This window comes from Ictalurus punctatus, chromosome 19 (genome assembly GCF_001660625.3).
Source record: "Ictalurus punctatus breed USDA103 chromosome 19, Coco_2.0, whole genome shotgun sequence".
Lineage (NCBI taxonomy): Eukaryota > Metazoa > Chordata > Actinopteri > Siluriformes > Ictaluridae > Ictalurus > Ictalurus punctatus.
Window position 1 is genome coordinate 8408606 of NC_030434.2, and position 13685 is coordinate 8422290.

A 13685-nucleotide genomic window follows, 5' to 3' on the forward strand; every position below is an offset into this window, starting at 1 on the left:
AATCCTCCCCCCATCCGTCCTCAATAGTATCCTTTGCTCCACGCTCAAAAATGTGTACTCTCTTCCTTCACAAAGAGAGTACACGCTTTTAGCGTGTAGCGTAAGTAGGCGAACCGGGACGCGGCGTCCATCTTTGCAAACCTACCGTAATACAGTAGCCTTGGGTCTTAAAGCTGACGCAAAACAGGATGGGGGGGGGGGCATGTTTTTTGAAGTATGCAATCAAGTTCAAGTAAAGTTTTGTGAGCACTTGCAAGATAATCTTACATTTAACCCAGTAAAAGTCAATCAAATATACGTTTGGGGATTTAGCAACACGAGTACGCGAATGAATTTTAGTACAGAACTTAAAAATCACATTTTCATCAGCGTGGAGTCTTTTGCGGAATATCTCCATCGCCGTCCCTTAGTTGTAGACACGCAGGTAGCGGTGAGCTTGTGGGTGTCATTATTTTAACTGTTAAAACTAGCCACAGCTTTGTATTTAGCTGGTTAAAGTTTATCGGACGAAGAACAAAAAACATCCAGCGAGCGACAGGTCTGCAGGCAGAAAACATCCTGTCGATGAGGGGGGATGGCCAGATTGGTTCAAGTTGACAGGAAGGCGACGGTAACTCATGTAATCAGTCGTTACAACCGCGGTGAGCAGAAAAGCATCTCGGCATGCGCAAAACATCCGATCTTGAGGTGGATGAGCTACAAGAGCAGAAGACCACACCGGGTTCCGCTCCCGTCAGCCGAGAACAGGGATCTGAGGCGATCATGGGTACACACTCACCCAAACTGTACAGATGAAGATTCAAAATAACATCAACCGGTCAGTTTTGGTGACTGAAGCTCTTGCGCATACTTTCATGCATTGCACTTCTGCCACATGATTGGCTGGTCGGATTCTGGGCTCTAATACTACCCCAGCGTCTCTGTTGTGTTTAGCGTAATCTAAAATAACCCAGCACAAAGACACAATCCGCTCACCTCCGTGACTGGGTCATGTAAATAATCTGCCATTTTGTAGCGTGTAAGTTCTAGATGTTCCTACAGACCGGATACTTTCTTGCTTGCTGTGACTTTCTTCACGTCTTCGGGCGAGTCGCACGACGCGGTTAACTTGTGCAAATGAAACGGGACGGTACTCTATCTCTTTCAAGTTAACACAATAAACAAAAGCATCAGTCGCGTCAGTGAAGCTCAGACTACCCAGTTATCCTCTTCGAGTAGGGTCCTCCAGCATGTTTTCATAACCGTGCCAATCGCTAACTCGATTGGATCGGCGCGACGTCGGATGCGGTTCCGCTGCACCGTTTATCATACAGCCTCACGCAGCCCGCGTCGGACTTGTATCATTCGTAATTCCTGGTTATAAGCTGAACATCCTACTCACTTTATCCAATTTGTTGCCTGTTTCTAACTGTGATACTGACTGCAAAGGGTTTGCCTAGCTGGCAGTTTTAAAAATCGTGACCTGTAACGAATCTAAATCTAAAGTTAGAGTTGTGCCCAAAAGTTTGTATACCCCTTGTATGGGATTGTTATGATCCCTCTTATTTTTTTATTTATTTTTTTAACAGTATTAAGATTTAGCAGATTCCCCAAGGGGTATGCAAACTTTTGGGCACAACCGTATACACCGGTCGACAAACATCACGCGGTAGTTCTAGTCGTTTCCTTAACGGCAAAGTCGACTGTAACTTGTGTTATGGACACACATATGAGGTAAAACACGCTAGTCTGGGTGTAATAGTAATTCATTTAAAGATCAACGGGTAAGTGCGCATCGGCGTCAGTTAAGACGACAGGCGAGTCACGCATATAAACACTCCGAAAGTTTTCATCAGAATACATTGCTGTATTTTTATTTCGTATTTGCAAATGTATGTCTCGTCCAGTATGATTATACTGGCAGATATCCTCGGATGCTATAGTGAGCCTGTGACTTTCTCCGTCCTTCCTCACGACAATCAGGCTTTATTCTCACTAATCAGATTCCCTCTCGCCGCGTTTCTCTTTGTCCTGGACGTAAACATTTTCCCACGGAACCTTATAATACAAAGGACGTTAAAAAAAAAAAAAGCACATTATCCGAGACAGGCTTAATACACTGGAGGCTGCGGGTTATTTTTGGCCCGTAGGGTCCAAAAGTCCAAGCCTACTTTTGGTAAGTTTTATTATTATTATTTTCTATGTATGTATATGTGTGTGTGTGTATGTATGTGTGTATATATATATATATATATATATATATATATATATATATATATATATATATATATATATATATATATATATATATATATATATATATATATATATATATATATATAATGTATGTGTGTGTGTGTGTGTATGTATGTATGTATGTATGTATGTATGTATGTGTGTGTATGTATGTATATGTATGTATGTATATATATATATATATATATATATATATATATATATATATATATATATATATATATATATATATAATATTTGAAAACTTGTCATTTTCTCAAAGTAAAAAAAAAAAATACATTCGCTTAGAATTTTTTGGAGCGAGCTATGTATGTGTTGTCTTGGCAGTCTGAAGAAAAAGCCCTCTGTGGTGTGAACCGGGTGTTGAGATGTGGTTCTGTTCAAAACGGAACTGAAAATAGCTTTGTGTTTGTGTACCGAGTGAAAGTTTATATTAGGCTTTGGACTTTGGACCCTGTTACGTTTCTATTCGACTCTCCCGGGGCTCGTTTCTCATACGTCACTCTACGAATCCAAGACGAGGTGAAATATGGCCGCTTTATTAATTGTCGTCGTCCCGAAGGGACTAATCCGGACGGTAACCGGTTCCCTCCTTGGATAAATAAACACTAAATTCACTCGCTTGCCGTCATCGTCCAGCGTTAAGAATATCACGATCGGAGCAGGGAGGCTTCCCGTTTGATTTTCAGCTACATGGCAACACGAGTGTGTGCAAGTGTGTGTTTTGTTTATTCACCCAGCCCAACATCGAGTCATGCCTTCAGTATAGTGACTCACTTCACATGTCTCGTGCTCGTTTCAGCCTCTATTTTAAAAATCAGCTTCCCCTTCGGCCGGTCCGGAGACTGTACCTAAAACAAAACAACCCCATGCCACCCCCCCCACCAGAACCCCCGACCCCTGACCCCTGATTGAATCAAATTGAGTAGAATTAAAATTCTTCTGGTCGTTTCCTTGTTGTTTTTCTTAAAGCCTCACGTCCTGTGTTTTGTTTGCCTTTGTGCCAGCAGGTTTCCATCCATGGGCATGGTCCTGAACAGCGCGACCCTGCCGACGTCGTTTCAGCATGGCGGTGGTTATGTTTCACACTCGGCCCTTCCCTCTAAGGGGGGAGCGCGTGTCGTCCGTACCCTCAGTAATACTGTGGACTGAACTTTCCAGCATAGTGCTGTCAGTCAGACGTTTTCCTCAACCAGATCCCACTTCCCTTCATCCACAGTAAACCCCCTTTATATTTACACCATGTGTGTCGCGCGTCGTTTCCGCCTGGGTCTTGTTGGCCTTTTAAGCCTAATTCAGTTCCTCAACTTATTATAAAGTTGAACAGATGCTGCCGGTTGTGCAGAAATCCGCAAATAAACATGACGCAATGTCCGAGTGAATGTGCAGAGTGCAAGGATGCACATGTAGAGCACAAGTTGTAAATAATAAATAGAAAAGGACATCTCTATGTCTCTCATTGGTTTTTATGAGGACTCATCGGACTCTGAAAGCAAAATGAAATAGGCTAACTGTTAACCTATATATATGTATAATAGGTAGAACTGTATAACTATTCAATCCCTCCAGGATTTTGCGATTTATCACAGAAGCTAGAGCGAAATCGAGCAAACTCCACGATATTCGGAGGAGCTCGCGGTCGTTCAAAATGAAAGCGTATTTCCCGCTGATCCGGTCCAAGACACGTCGCGCGTCGCCATCGGAACGCGCGTTCAGTCCAAGCCGTCTTCGATTCACGCGCACCGAGCATGAGTACAGCTAGAAGGTCTCGTTCACCAACATCACCGTGTGCAAATCAAGCGCCAATTAATGGAACTCCACAAGTTGCATCTCAAATTTTGAAAAAAGATACAGCAAAAATCGAGAATTTTTGTCTGCGACAATCTTAAAAAAAAACAAACAAAAAAAAACGTTACGGACTGATGTATTCATCTCTTCTAATCGACCACTAATTCAAACAAGTGGTTGACTAGTCGTCTTTTCCGTAGTTAGAACGAGCATTTGTTCAGGACATGGGTATTTTTGTGTGTTTTATTAGCACCGTTCGAGTGAAACGCTGGGTACGAACCAAAATCCCCTGCGAGAGTAGGCGGGGCATGTCTCAGTTCCTTCAGGAGTGGGCGGAGTCCTGCACACACCTCTACACTTACCCGTGAACGTAATATAAAAGTGCAATTAAAGCAAAATAAATAAATAAACAGCTTTTCCCAGGAAAGTCTGTAAAATCGGCTTCACGTAGTCTGAAACATTTCCAGAAGACTAGAAGTATGATTAGCGCGCTTTCTTTACCGTCTGGCGCGGACACGCCGCTGCGTCTTTCCGTGCTGTTGTTACTGTAAACACGTCCTACTGTGCGTGATCCAGACTTTCCAGACTTTCAGCCGGGTGTCCGATTACTCCGTTTCTGCCAACCCGCTGACGTAAATCCGATTCTTTTATGACCCTGTTACTAAGAAATCACACCTGCTTATCAGTTCTCAGCAGAAGAAATTCGTGCTCGGTGTCTCACTGCTCCCCCGGCACGCCTCATGGCATGTCGCGTATCGACGCTAGTCTTAAAGTCGTTCCAGCGTGTTTATCCGCTCTGCTTGCATGGAATATATGTTGCGTGTTAATGTTCCCAATAAAGTTCGATTTGAATCGTCATATCTTTCTAAGAAGCCGTGTGCGTCGTACTCTACCGTACTACACGATAATCGAGCGGCGTATACGTCGAGGCACAGCACGCACGTGTTTTATTTCTCGTGGAGGGGATTGCGTGTTCATTAAAAACGTACGCTTTAGACGTAATAATAATAGCTCATACGCAGGAGCTGTTACAGGAAGTGAACTCCTTAAATCTCAGTGCTGCTCTAAGTTCGCTCCAGTTTCTTCCTTTTCAAGAGATGACCTTTATTTTGGTCGTCTTAACTCCTAAAGGCTGCATCTTCAGAGGACGTGGAAACCGGGTGTAGTCGTGCATTCCTGCGTGCCGTTTATGATCTCCAGGAAATGGTGAAATCGATGATGAATTTGATATCGGTGATAGTTTTTATAACGGGAGCTCATTTCCCTCGAAACCACCCCAACCCCCCCCGCGCAGCGTCAGGAACGCACGGCTGAAATATAGCATGTGGCTGCCGTTCAGGTCACGATGAATATTTCATGATGGTTTTCTAGCCTGTTTGTTTATGTCGTATGCTAGCGTGTGCAGCTGGATTTCAGTTTGTCTGCGCGTGTATAGATTCAGTTGAATTTTATTGGAGTTAGACGGTGGTCACGTGCTTTTTAAAAAAATAAAAAATAAATAAATTCAGATCTGCTTTGTTTTAGGGTGCGTTCACACCCGTTGATCGGTTATCAGAGGAAAATGGCTGTTTTTTTGTTGGTTTGTTTGTTTGTTTGTTTGCGCTTCGGTCCGGTCGGTTCCACATAAGCGAATGAACTAAAAAAGCGAAGAAGAAGAAGAAAAGAAAGGTCGGCGTGTACAGCTGAAAATGGAAGTTGTGTAAACCGTTTTCATTCATCGGTTAGAAATGTAGCAAAGAAAGAAAAAATAAGCTAACAAACCACCCAAGCACGGAGAACTCAGTAAGTTATAAATACTTAATATTTATGTAAATAACTAGTTTAACTGGTTGTGTATGCATCCACTGTTTCTCTCTCTCTTATTTATTTATTTATTTATTTATTTATTTATTTGGTCAGTATAAATATCCAGAGCATTCATCCTCACATTTCTGCAGTACTACATCTCTGTCCTTTGGCTCAGCTTGCTCCTCACATCTACAAATAAATAAATAAATAAATAAATAAATGAATGGTGTTCCCGCAGCCCGAAATGCACTGCACACTGGCTTCACTTCATACAGTCTGGCCTGTTCAGGGTCCAAATCGAGCCTCGCTAGAGTTTAGAACCGGGTTTGGACCAGCTCAGACCCGTCGTCGTTTTAATCGAGCCTCTAAATGAAACCACACCAAAGCTGAAAAACACGTCCGGCTTCAATGCGAGTATCGCACAGGGAAATGTATCTTGGAATACTTTTGTGTGTGGATTTGATGTAAACAGTCGTGACTTCCTTTCTACATTGGGGACAGTGGATGGTTTCTTTCCCTGTGAATCTGTGGATTAATGTTATAACTGATTAACGTTAGTCTTTTTAAATTAAATGTTTTTTTTTTTTTTTTTTGTTTTTTTTTTTATAAACGTCTGGTCAGAGTAATTGTGAAGCACTGTGCTCAGCACATGTTGAGCAGTCCATACAGGAGTATTTTTTGTGATCGTTGCAGCCAAAAAGATTTGCGGCGTGTTTGGTGCTTTTTGTTTGTTTGTTTGTTTGTTTGTTTTTTTGCGGAAAACCGATTTGTTAACAAATCGTTGTCACGGTCTTTCACCGTGATGTTTGTTGGGAAATGAGCCCTCTTAGTTGTACTCCATGTCCGATGCGCGCGAATATAAGACGGCTGAACGCGCGTTCTGACGACGTCGCGCGACGCGTCTCGGCCCAAATCTGCACACAGTCTGCTATCGTTTTTAAAACTCGCAAGCTCCTCCGAATATTGTGGCGTTCGCTTGATATTTGCGTTCATCTCTGCGACGGAGAAATCCCGGAGAGACGGGTTTATACCAGAAGCTGTTCCAGGGACTGAACCCCTGAACCGAAATTCTCAGTGCAGCTGTTCGCTAACCGTAATCTTAACGGGATATCGCTTCCTGACCCTAACTCCTTCCCCCTCCGGACCTGCCCGGTCCGTCCTGATGCTCCACTCTTTGCTTTGGAGAATCACTGGCTGCTGCTGGGGATGGACCGACACGGCTAACCTAAAGATCGCCGGGGATGGACCGACACGGATACTTTAAAGATGGCGGAAGTCGGCCTCACTTGTATATCCTAAAGATTGCACTTTACTGAAAATAGTTTAATTCTCATCCATTCTCCAGCGGATAACTTTAGACCCTGACGAAGACTCTTTCAATGCACTCGGCACTGTTTTTGCCTTCGTAGTGTACGGTTTCGGAAGTGTAATGGCCCATAATCACGCTATCCGGTGTCATACAGAGGAGAATGTTTTGTTTTGTTGGTTTTTTTTTTTCCTTTTGAGTTGGTTCCTCTCAAGGTTTCTTCCTCATGTCGGATCAAGGAGATTTTCCTCACCGCTGTCGCCTCTGGCTCGCTCATTAGGCATCTACATCCGGATTTCTATAAAGCTGCTTTGTGACATTGTCTGTTGTTAAGAGCTATAAATGGTACATGGTCTGCACTTATATAGCGCTTTTTAAAACTTCAGCGGTTCCAAAGCGCATTACAGGGTGTCTCATTCGCCCATTCACACACACCAATGGTAGCAGAGCTGCCGTGCACGGCGCTAACTTGCTATCGGGAGCAACTCGTGGTTCGGTGTCTTGCCCAAGGACACTTCGGCTTGTGGAGTCACGTGGGCCGGGAATCGAACCGCCGACCCTACGATTAACGGAAAACCCGCCCAGCTACACCATATAAACAGAACTGAAATGGAGTCTAAGGTGGCATTCGAATGTAACTTGGCATTCATTCATTTATATGTATGGCATTTTTGGCAGACGCCCTTATACAGCTGAGCAGTTGAGGGTTAATGGCCTTGTCCAAGGCCCCAACATCGGTAGCTTGGCAGTTCTGGGGCTTGAACTCCTGACCTTCTGATCAGTAAGGAGCCTTTAACCACCGAGCCACCCCTGCAGTGGTGTTCCAGAAAAAGGTATTCGGTGTGTGAACTCAACCCATCCTGTTCAGCTCGTTCCCACACCTCATTAGCTCTTAATTAGAGCTCATAAAACGCGCCTTCGCACTCAACAGGTGTCCGGTCTGTCGCTAGCGCAATAAGGCTCGGTCCTCTCCCGACTGTACAGTAAGAGGTTAATTAGAGGATTAAGCCGCTGCTCCGAGAACAACAGTCGATGCAAATCCTAATCACCAAAGTACAGCCGAGAGTCTGTTCAAACAGAGCTCGTTCTCCTCCTCACTCGGGCTTGATGTACCGGCAACATGAAGGCGGGATCTGTGAACCACGTGTGTGTATAAAACTAAAAAGTTTTGACTTGCTGACTCTCCACCCCCTGTTCAGGTAGGCTCTGAAGTGTTTGTCGTGGCAGTGTTCAAGATTTTATCGATATGACATAGCCTGTATACATATACATATGTATACATAGCCTGTATACATGATTATCGAAGCAAGAGTCACGTTAGCTTATTAAATCCCAGAGAGTGGCTTATGATGAAGAATTAGTCAAGTATAGAGTAGAGCGTGAACCTTCCAGCCGTGTGTCATGCGACAGTCCGGTCGCTTCACATTAACTCTGAAGTTGGAGTTAAGTAGTTAGATATTAGCGCTGAGTAAATACTTTTCCTCCCGAGGATACAGTGTGTTTGTCCCGTCTCAGTTTACCGGTTTAAACCCGAGCTCGAGGGGACCTGGTGCTCGAGTGTTCTCCGTCGCAACATTTTAACGCACTACGAGGTAAGCGGTAACTATTCTAGACTCGAAAAGTACTCCCGGGCGAGCCTGCGCTCCTGTTAATCTGGGTTAATCCATTTGAAATAAGCAACGCCGCGTGAGTCATCGCGTGCGTTAATGAGCACCCTACCCCAAACACGTCCGAGTGATTCCGCTAGTACTGCTAGTACGCCATGATCTGTACCTCCTTCTGTACCTTTCACCGTTTATGTTCCGCTTGATGTCTACGTATAAGAGCTATACAATTGTTGGATGCAGACTTGTGCTTGTAGTTAGCTTGTGATCTCTTCAACCCTCGGTGCAACCATCAAGACATCATTACTGGAAGTATTCCTGTCGACTTTGAAAAATACTCTGGCACTGAGGTAGGCTTGTGGGATTGTGTGTAGTATGCCATCATATTATCGTGCCCCCTAACGAGCGCCGATTTACAATAGTACCGCCTGTGGCTCTGGAGGAGAAGGGGGTGTGGCCCAGACATATGTAATGCATGTTGTTTACAAGTTGCATCGTTTTTTTAAAAAAAAAAAACCTACCGGAAGCCGTTTACACGTTTAAATAGTTGCAATCGCTAGCGTTTAGTCGTGTTGTCTTTTTCTTTTCGCTTAGTTACCCGTTAACAAGGTCAGGAATGCTTACGTTATAACGTAGCAAGTTATTAGCTGTAACTAAGACGACCAAGTTCAGTCCCAATACTCGAACACGCGAGTACCAGGGTCGCATGAACTTAACCGGATGTGTGCTCGAGGATTTTTTTAACAACAGTAATCTAAATGTGCATCTAAAAACAACGGTTTTAATATGGTTTATTATCTATAAAATATATGATGGTCGGATTTATCCCTCAGAAGTATCTCAATTCTCACAAAGATTCGTTCTGTGTCCTCCTGTCCTTTGTCCGGTACTGCGAGTCATTCGTTTTCGCCCTGCCTGGTCTTAAAATATTTCTCAGTGTTCAAGTGTTTGATGGATCTGCAGTGTATCTTACTAAGCATTCGTTCTAACTTGTTCTAGTCAAGATGACCGTAACAGTCATGTGTAGTAGCTAGCTAACACTCTGCAAGGGCGAAACGGAGGCGTGAGGTTAGCACGTTCGCCTCACACCTCCAGGGTCGGGGGTTCGATTCCCACCTGTGTGTGTGCGGAGTTTGCATGTTCTCCCCGTGCTGCGGGGGGGGTTTCCTCCGGGTTTCCTCCCCCAGTCCAAACACATGCATGGTAGGCCGATTGGCATGTCTAAATTGTCCGTAGTGTATGAATGGGTGTGTATGTGATTGTGCCCTGTGATGGATTGGCACGCTATCCAGGGTGCACCCCGCCTTGTCCCATGCTCCCTGGGATTGGCTCCAGGTTCCCCGTGACCCTGAAGGAAGGATAAGCGGTATAGAAGATGGATGGATAACACTCTGCAAGTGCTGTATTGACCCAAGTACAGTGTGTAACGAACATACCCGTAAAACCCGCACTAATCTAGTAAATCAAGTCAGCAGGGAAGATGATGTTCCTGAGTCCTTTAGGTTCTTCTGCCTCCTCGTTTATTCTTGCTCCATTTCATTGCCGTATACTGTACCTGGCCACACCACGCAAGTATAACGTGTACGAAAACACTGCAGAACATTTTAAAAGTATAGTTGGAGAGTTTGAACAAATATACAAATACACTGACTTGCCAGGCATGAAGAGATGCCCGCTTGTTCTGGTTGATTGATGGGTTGCTCGTGGTTTTTCTCTAGTTTGCAGAGCAGGAGAACTTTACCTTACGAAAGTGTTCTAACCTTTTTTTTTTTTTTTTTTTTTTTTTTTTTAATGCTGACCAATCAGAAGTGAGGATACGCTCAACATTTGCGTACTTGCGGTATGCGTCAGAATAACAGGCTTGCTCTCGGCGTGGCGGTCTCTACCCGCGCCGTGAGCCGATTGTAAACGAACGGAGAACAGAGGCGAAGCTTCACGGCACTCTTTAGAATCCCACGGCGAAGACGGCAGGAGAGTGTTTAAGAAGCGGTTTCCCGCACCCGACTCCTCAGTGCTCCCTCGGCAGGGAATGAGGAGCTGCTTAGGGACGTGTGTTTGTTCTGCTGCCGACTCTGGACGATGGCCATCATGACGGTTCGGACAGGTTGGAGATCTTTCCGAGAGATCGGCGAACGTTAGAAAAGAGGAAGAAGTGGACCTGGAGTTGAAGCTCCGGTTACTGACGTGGATTTGAAATCATGCCACGGTTTCTGCTTGGTCTGCAGAATGATGTGCTAGTCGCTGTACTCTCGGACGTTTCGGGGTCCGTGAGCAATGGATCAGCTCGCAAAGGACTAAATGTAGGTAGACCATGAATTTGAGGTGATATGTAATAAAAAAAAAAAAAAATGACATTACTTTATATACTTTATCCATAAAAGGAAAAACCGTGTGAATTATTATGAATGATTTGCAAAGAGGATTTCTCCTGACTGTTCAGGTTACACAGTAAGCTTGTAGTCCAAAAGTCCAGAAAGGCCATGAGTGAGTTAGTTATTTATTTTTGGGTGTTATCGAAGCACGAGGAGAACATGCAAGCTCCACACACACCGGGCAGGATTCGAACCCCCCGACCCCAGAGCCGCGAGGTAAACATCCTAACCCGTCACTATCAGTTGTACGCTGATTGGCATTTCCAGATTGTCCGTAGTGTGTGAATGCGTGTGCGATGAGTTGGCACCCCATCCAGGGTGTCCCCTACCTTGTGCCCAGAGTCCCCGGGACAGGCTCCAGACTCCCTGCAACCCCGTGTTGGACAAGAGGTATGGAAAATGGATGGCTGTCTTTTCAATATTAATAACAAAAGTTGTTTTCTCAAGATCATGAGTAATTTTTCTTCTCCTCTCATGATGACGAAAGTCTATCTATCTATCCCGCCTTATGTTTGTCAGTTCTAGACCATTTCCAAATCAGGATCCGTCACTCGAGAAGGCGACTCGCTTCAGAATCCGCAACTATACCGTAGTGAACACTATAGCGGTCCTGAATGAGTGCGCGGTTCCGTTGTGAGTCAGTCTGAGGGACCAGGATGTCTCCGTGGTTAGATGGATTGATGGACGGATGTGCTTTATTGATCCTGAAGGAGATATTTGGTAGTTAAACGCTACACAGTAACCCATGACCTTGTCGCTGTAAGGACGTAACTCCACCACTGTACCAGCTACTTTCTGTTCAGGTGCGTCCGGATGTATAGTACAGCATGTATGCCTGACGATGCAGTCCGACATATGTGAAAAGAACATATGCTATGATCTTGAGAAAACAACTTTTGTTTACTTGAGATCACAAGAAACGGAAAATGTAAATAACGCGCCGCCTCACTGGACTTTCGGACCGAAGACCTCCGAAAGCAAAGCTTGCCCGACTTGCTGTGTTCACTGCTTGAACAACTAGAAATGTCCACTTTGCTCTGTTTGCTCTGTTTTCAGCAGATATCAGTATGGTAACATTTTGGAGATGGAATGTGACGAGTGTCACTGTGTACTAGAGAGAGAAAAAAATACAACGCACAGCGGGGGAAATAAGTATCGGACGCGTCAATTTTTTTCCAGTAGCTATATTTCCAATGAGGTTATTCACATGAATTGTTCTCCAGACATCAGTATTAAATCCGGAAATATAAAGAATCCACAACGTTAAAGTCCGTAAATAAAGTTGTGTGTAATAAAGAGGGACGGCCCAGTCAATCACCTGACAAGATTTAAAGACGATATGTTTAGAAGAACGGGCCAAACTCGCACCTGAATACTGCGGCCCGTTCATTCCTTCATACAGGAAGCGTCTTGAAGCGTCATTACACACAAAGGCTTCTCCGCTAAGTATTGAATACATTTCACTTAGCGTGTTCAGGACTTTTTTCCCGTGTCATTCCTCTCTATTACACATAACTTTATTTACGGACTTTAACGTGGTGAATTCTGTATATGTGTGGATCTCTTGAGTCAACACCGAAGTCTGGTGAAAATTTCATGTGGATAACCTCGTCGGAAAGATATTTACCGAAGACAACGTTGATGCGTTCAATACTTGTATCCCCCACCGTATACCCTCGACTTTTTGAACATCTAGTCGCTTCATGCAGAAGCACCTCCTGCTCTTTTGTGTGTAGGAGCGCTGGTAATTAACGGTGACGTATTAGCGATTTTGAAAATAATTTAGCGAAAATAATAAAGCGAAAGCAGCAGCAGCTCCATACAGCGCGGTGCGCAACGCTGGTTTTCGGACCCGATGTCGTCGAGGCGGGTTAAAATAAATAAATAAATAAAAAATGAAAGCGCCCGAAAACGCCTGCTTGGCGACCGAAATATGTTACCGATTCATCTGAAAAAATGCTTGGTAAGATTATTGATGAGGAACATCCATGTTGATTTAGTAAAGTTTAGATGAAGACGCAGGAGGATCCATGTAGTATCTCGTGCAGGGAAATGAAAATAAATCCCTTATTTGTAATGTAATGAGTTAACAGGGATTGATCATTCCATTATTCAACAACAAACAACAATGTCCAGTGATATTCGTTTATAAGCCACGTTAAAGTTTGATTGTGTTATTCGCAGCCCTAGCTTATCAACTGTGTACTTATTGCAATATCGGCTTACGCAATCCCGATTTAGTTCTTTTGTCCCAACGGTCTAAGTGCACCGTGAATCCCGTCATCCCCCCCCCCCGCCCTGTTTTAGATTATCACAGACCCGTGTCTGTGTGTTCGTAAATCTTCTTACAGATCCTCCTTGAGGTTCCGTGGGACGACACAAGGAGTAAACAAGGCAGAAAAGCGCCGCTTAACTTCCTGAGGGAGAAACTCTAAATCCTAACTAAATCGGCGTTATTATTCGGTGGAGTTCTGTTCACAGGAGCCGGATGGAACCTGGAGACGGGGTGGAAAAGGTACCGAGAAAGTGTACTCGAGTCAATGTACCTGTATAGACACTGTGTCGGAATCTTACTTTATTAAAAGTAGCCAT

The 13685-nt window shown here is 44.2% G+C and overlaps 1 protein-coding gene across 17 annotated transcripts in view; it reads left to right on the plus strand.

The window, feature by feature from the left end:
• Positions 1 to 13685, plus strand: part of eps8a (epidermal growth factor receptor pathway substrate 8a) — a 72635-nt gene that overhangs the window by 10042 nt on the left and 48908 nt on the right. For 9 of the 17 annotated variants that reach the window (XM_017493988.3, XM_047162306.2, XM_047162308.2 and 6 more), the window contains exon 1: positions 11327 to 11483. The exons of 2 other annotated variants lie outside the window; for them this stretch is intronic. The gene's annotated coding sequence lies outside the window, so the exon portion shown is untranslated. 6 more of the 17 variants (XM_047162310.2, XM_047162312.2, XM_047162304.2 and 3 more) reach the window with 5 other exon arrangements.